We start from the raw sequence: 6,931 nt of genomic DNA on the forward strand, positions 1-6,931 counted from the left end.
ATACTGAGGTACTTGGCTGAACCACATCTATCCACCAGGTCATCGGTCCTTGGCAAAGGATGGGCATCAGTCTTAGTGACTACATTTAGGGCTCTATAATTCACACAGAATCTCAACTCCTTGGATCCTGCCTTTGGTACTAGAACAACTGGACTTGTAGAGGGCTCCATAACCCCGAGATCAAGCATCTTGTTGACCTCTCCTTTGATGTGGGATATCCCTTGTTCTGACATTCTGTACCCCCTGCTTTTGACAGGTAAACAGTCACCAGTGAGAACATCATGCTGGCCCCAAAGGGTCAAGCCTGGTGATAGTGAAAACAGGGAGGCAAACTGATTCAACAGAACTTTGCACTCCTCTTGTTGTTCAGAAGTCAGCTGAGAAGAGAGATTAACTCCTATCTGTTCATCTAAAGGTTGGCCTCTGAGGAGGTCAGGTAGAGATTCACTCTCCTCTTCCTCTTGAGCTGAAGCTAGAAGCAAAGCTCCCACTTCTGGTCTTGAGACATAAGCCTTTAAACGGTTTGTGTGAAAGACTCTGGGAGCCTCCTTAGGTCTGCCTAAATCCACCAAATAGTAAACCTCTCCAGGTTTGCCCACAACCTTGAATTGTCCTATACATTTGTCCTGCAAGGCTCTCTGCCTTGTTGGCACCATAACTAGTAAAAGCTAGTCTTGAGTAAACTCAACCATGTTGGCCTTCTGGTCATGCCAATGTTTGACCAGAGCCTGACCTGCTTACAAGTAATCACTTGCTTCTGCCGTTATGTGTGGCATTCTCCTCCGGAGACCTATCACATAGTTGGCCACCTGACTGGTTTGGGGGAAGGAGCACTCTCCAACCCCTCCTTGATCAGGGCCAATGGACCTCTGACTGGATGGCCATAGAGAAGTTCAAATGGACTGTAACCAACTCCCTCCTTAGGGACTTCTCTATATGCAAAGAGAAGGCATGGCAGCAGAAGGTCCCACTTTTTCTTAAGGGGTTCTTCTAAAGCACCTATCATGCTCTTCATAGTACGATTAAACCTCTCTACCAGTCCATTTGTCTGTGGATGGTAGGCTGTAGAGAACTTAAGTGACACCACAGTTTTTCCACATGGCCTGCATGCAGTGGGACATAAAATTGGATCCCCTGTCGGTTATCACTTCCTTAGGAAACCCTACTCTGGTAAAAATACCAAGTAGAGCCTTAGTCGCAGCCTGGGCCGTAACAGTTCTCATAGGTATGGCTTCCGGGTATCTTGTAGCATGGTCTACTACAACCAGGATAAACCTGTTCCCTGAAGATGTGGGAGGGTCAAGTGGACCGACAATGTCAATGCCCACCCTCTCAAAAGGAACTCCCACCACTGGGAGAGGCACCAAGGGTGCCACATTCTTGGCTCCACTCTTGTCATAGGTTTGGCAAGTGTGATAGCTCCTACAGAATTTGTCAACTTCTGAACCCATCTTAGGCCAGTTGAAGTAGAGGGAGAGCCTTTCCTTGGTCTTCTTGAAACTCAAGTGTCCAGCCAAAGGTATCTCATGGGCTAACTGTAGGAACAAGAGTCTGTTGGCAAGGGGCACTACAATTCTTTTGCAGTCCCTAGGGATAGACTAAGTCGGTTCACTGTAGAAGAGGCCATCATCCCAGCTTAACCTGTGCTTTCCAACTTCTTGCCCATAGAATTGGTTAGCAGCCTGTTGTTGAAGACCTTTAAGAGTAGGACACTCTCTCTGTTCTTTTTTAAAGTCTGCCCTGTTGGGTCCACCTTCTGCCAGTAAAGACTGCAACTCAGGATGGTCAACAGGGTCAAGATCTCCAACTAAGACAGTGTCTTCCTCCAGATCTGACTCTTCAGATGATGGTTCAACCACACAAGGTTGCACCTCACACGCTGCTTTAGCAGGTGGAGTAGTCATAGGGGTGATTTTGGACAATCCTGGTGATGTCCTTGTTAGTAGTACAGGGGTGCTGTCTGACTTTTGTTCTGGAGGTCTTGGTTTTCCCCTTTGCCTCTGTTTTACTAGAAATGGCAGTAAGAACTCCTGAGGAGTGGGAGTGATAGTTTCCTCTATCATCTCCTCTGGAGAGCCTCTCAAGGTTCTCTCCCTTGCAGACCTCGTGAGCTCCTGTTTCCTTTTACTGGGAGGCCTGTGGGTGCTTGACACAACTCCAAGAGTTTTAAAGTCATTACCCAACAGGACTCTCCCAGGCACTTCACTCTGCACACTAACAGGTATCTTGAAAGTCATATCATTACATCGGGTGAGAGTTGGTAACTGGGGAAGCATTTGCACAGGGCCTCCAGCTAACTTGGTGAGGCATCTGGGTGCCTTAGTAACATCCTCCACCTTGAAAAATGATTCATCCACCACAGTTATGCTGGCTCCAGTGTCTCTGATGGCAAGGGTTTCCTGACCATTCACAAGAACACTATCTTTATAATACTCTTGAGTATTATCTGGGATGGACTTATAGACATCTAAATTCTGTTGTTCCCACAAGCCCAGGGACACTAGAGAAACACTGGCTGAGACTCTCATGGGTTCATCAGCCAGTAGGTGAAAGTTTCCACTTGCCATAGGTACTTCTACCTCTGGGGAGAAGGCTAAGGAGACAGTGTGGACCCCTGAAGGTTTACCCTTTCACATGGTCAGTTGACCCACAAACATAACATTTCCCAAATGTTTTGATGAATGGGGGTTTGTTCTGACCTCCATCTGGTTTGGGTCCAGATGGTGCACTAGCCTGATTTGGTTTCCCTTGTGGTTTACCCTTATGTTGCTTTTTGTGGCCCTCTTTTGGATTGGCGGTATTAGAATTCTCTTTGTTGTCTTTCTTTAGCTGTTTCCCCTCATCGATTTTGTTGAGTAGCCCCAGAATCCTTATCAGTAGCCCTGTTGGCAACCCACAAGTCAGCAGCCTTAGCTAGCTTCTTTGGATCTATCTCCTTAGAATCAGTCAAGGGCGGTCTGAGCTCAGGAGAGCAGACATCAAAAATAGACTCCAACATAACAAGATTTCTCATTCCTTCATACGTGTTTACTCTGTAACCCTTAATCCAACCATCTAAGTTTTTCAAACACTCACATACCCAGGTAGCCCAATGGGTACCATCATGCTTTTTGAGGGTCCTAAACCTCTGAAGGTTCTGGGAAGGGGTCTTACCAATAAAAGCTAGCTAGCTTCACACACTCATACTCCATCCTATCCACCTCCCCCAACTCCATTACAACATTAGATGCAACAGTGGGTAGCCTAGCGAAGAACCAAGGAAGCAATTGATTCCCTGTGAGACCTTGAATACCATGGTTATATTCAAACATTGCCAACCAATCTAAAATATCAAGCTTAACATCATACATACCCACAATTACTTTAGGCATACAGGTCTCTTAGGACTGGAAGACCTAGAAAACTCTGGGAGGGAAGCATTTTCAAGAGACAATCTTTTCATTTCAAGTTCATGATTCAACTCCATTTCTCTGAGCTTAGGTTCTTGGTGTTTTTATTCAGTTTGAGCATTTAAACGTTTGAATTCCAGTTCAAGTCTCATTTTCTCCAGAGCAATGAATTCAGGACTGAGTGCAGGACCTGTGGGGGTCCCAGTGGACAAGGGTTGAGGTTGCTGAGCAGGTATGGGGGCCAGGGAGGCCTACATTAAGAGACACATCTACCTATTCCAACTCATCATTAATAGACATATTATCATCCTCAATACTTTCCACATTTGCTAGAGGCCAGGTATTTTATACCCACTCCCTAGACTTTGGTTCTTTAACAACTAATTCAATATTTTTGCCTATGGCAGAGAGTTTCCTTTCTTTGCACATGTTTCTTAAATAATCAGCAGTGTAACTCAGGAGGGCATGGGTGTAGGACATGGGGGAGAAAAGAGGGACAAATCCCCTCCACAATTTTTAGTGGGGGGATAAAATGGCATTTATCCCCCCAGAATATGCATACTCAAAGCCCTTTGATGAAGCAATTGCGACTGCGGCCTGAAGGTATATACAAAGGCAAATGTGTGTGTGTGTGTGTGCCTGTCTCTGTGAGAGAGAAAGCGATACTGTTTATGTGCAAGTGCTATAATGGTGTATGAATGTGAGATGTGAACAGGGTCGAATTGGGCCATACAATTGTCTCGGGCACCAATGAAAAAGTGGCCCACAGTTGCAAAGTGCCATTCATTCCTTTTGTGACACGGTTTGAATACTAAGCAAGGAGTTTTTTGATAACGTGTGATGCAAATTGTGCATTTTAAAGAATATTTATTCGGTACGACGTCCTTTCAACGCCGGGATGTTTTTTCGCTGGGTTTTTTGCCGTGAATTATTTTTCAAAAAAACCCATCACATTTTTTAGGGGGGGTTAGTAAATTATATATATGGGGTGTGGGTGTTTGGGAATAAATACAAATTAAAGAAAATGGGGTTTTGGGGTTAATAATAATTAAAAAAAATATCGATGGGTTTTTTCATTAAAGAAATCGCGGTAAAAATCCCAGCGAAAAAACATCCTGCGATGAAATGACATGGAACCTATTTATTCAGCAACACTGGTCAAAAACTACTAGCAGCACAGAGTGAATAAACTCATCTACTGGGCCAAATTGGCCAAAAAAGAGACCCATTTCGACCAACAACTGGCACACACCAGCATTTTGTATTTTTGGTTCGGCCATGGGCCTATTGCCATATAGGCTAGTCCGGACCTGGTTGTGAGCATATGTGTGTGTTCAAGTGTGAGTTTGTGTTAGAGCATTTGTGTGTGAGTGTGTGTGGTTATGAATTCTCGGGTTAGATTTAGGCCCTGATTTATGGATTATTTGCGCCAAAAAAAAACTGATTTGTGTGCCATTCTGCCCGCAAATCCCTGTTTCACAAATGGGGATTTGTGGGCAAAATGGCGTACAAATCCTGTTTTTTTTCGGCGCAAATAATCCATGAATCAGGGCCTTAGTCTGCATGGATATGTTGTGTTTGTGATGCTATGAAAAGAGATTGGGGGTTGCGGGCTGTGATGGAAGGAACTGGTGCATGGGCCCTTTGCGAGAGGATGGTGATTGGTAAGCCTGGACAAGCATTGATCTTTTTTCTTTTTTTTTTAATGTGACATGGCAATATTATTGGCATTATAGGAAATGGTTGCATGACTGTTCTTAAGGGTGTTATCGCCTATGTTGGTATAGCTTGCATGAACATATTTGTATACAATAGCCTGGCAATGTGGCTGGCATTATGGGCCAAGTCAACATGATTTGCTTACATGTAGGTAGTTATCTGTGTTGGCACAGCCTGCATGGGCATGTTTTTATGCTGTGTCATTGCAATGTTACTGGCATTATGGTCAAAGCCAAAATGAGTGTTCTTATATGGGTACATGTTACACAACCTGCATGGACATGTTTACAGTGGCAGCATGGGCATACTTTCTTCATGTGTCATGTCAATAATACTGGCATTTTTGGCAAAGACAATGTGAGTGTTCTTAGGAGGGACAATGTCCTATAGTGGCATAACCTGCATGGACATGTTTATAATGGCATGGTAATATTACTGGAATTATTTGCAAAAGCATCTTGAGGGTTCTTCCATGGAGCTACTGACCACTATTGCCACATCCAACAATGACGCTTTTCTTTTTAGTTACATATGCAGTATTGAGGTATTACGTGAAAAGGCAATTTGTGTTTTATTAGATAAGGATATTTCCCTTAATTAGCCAAACTAGGATGTGGCAACAACATTATGGGCCAATCCATCAAAAGTATTCTTACATGGGAATACTAACATATGTGGGAATACTGCCAAATATGAGTCGGGCCAGTGTGAACTTTTCTTCTTACAGTGGCATTACTGCCATTATGGGCAATACAGACATGAGTGTTCTTATTTTTGGAATACTAACGTATATTGAAACCTGGAGATTGAACATGTCTTTTGACACTAGCAGAATACTGGGATATATTGTGTGCAGAAGGATCCGGAAATTCACTGAACAATACTCTTGTGTACTGTTGGTAACCTAGTATTCAATTTTTGAATTGTATTCATGTGATACCCCGCACAACCAATTGTATGTTTTACAGGTATTTATCCATTGTTTCTATGAGAAATATGTATTCCCGTCAAATCAATACATTCATTTACCTGCAGACTCATGTGTTAGCATTCATTAGCACTATCGATGGATGCTACAGACAAAGAGAGTGCTTGGACATGGGCTTTATCCATTTTAATCAGCCCACTTTCTTAGTTGACTAACAGCATTTGCTCACTATCCATCTCCCCTGCTTCCCCTGTTTTTCCATTTCCTTCTAGATCTGCAATTAATGGAACTAAATGAATCAAAATGCATATGTCTGCTTGATTACCCCACCCTTGCTCCCGACCCATATTAACTCAAGCACTGTGACTGCGATTGAAACGGAAAGGGGGATATTTATAAAGCTTCCATTGGATTCTCTAAAACAGCCACCTTTTTGTAGTTGTATTTGTTTTTGAAAAACAAGTTTACACTTCCAGCTTGCATCTGTTTGCCACAAACAAATTGGGTGATAGTGGTGATAAAGCATGCCTCGAAAGGCCATACTGGCAATAAAGAGCTCTGTGCAGCACCTGCCAAAAGCCCTCATTGCATTTGCGCCTTAATTCAGGTGGTGGGCCATTCCTGGTTGGGACAGACACACTGGCTAGTCATGCTTTATTATAACACCACTTTCTGCCTCAGTTGAACAATACAAACAGAAATAGGAGTTAGAACATAGAATTGAATCATCATAGGTACAAATATATTTTAGGACCCTTTCCAGAATGTTTATGGTGGCCCACCTAATCACAGTTGTGGAATTCTGGGCATTATTAGCTGTTTGTTGCACAGAATTATCCTCTCATGCACGGCTTTCTCCAATGTTAGTTCCATTCCCTCTGTGACTGTTTTTTCT

This window comes from Ambystoma mexicanum, chromosome 6q (assembly GCF_040938575.1).
Source record: "Ambystoma mexicanum isolate Mex_15411 chromosome 6q, UKY_AmexF1_1, whole genome shotgun sequence".
Lineage (NCBI taxonomy): Eukaryota > Metazoa > Chordata > Amphibia > Caudata > Ambystomatidae > Ambystoma > Ambystoma mexicanum.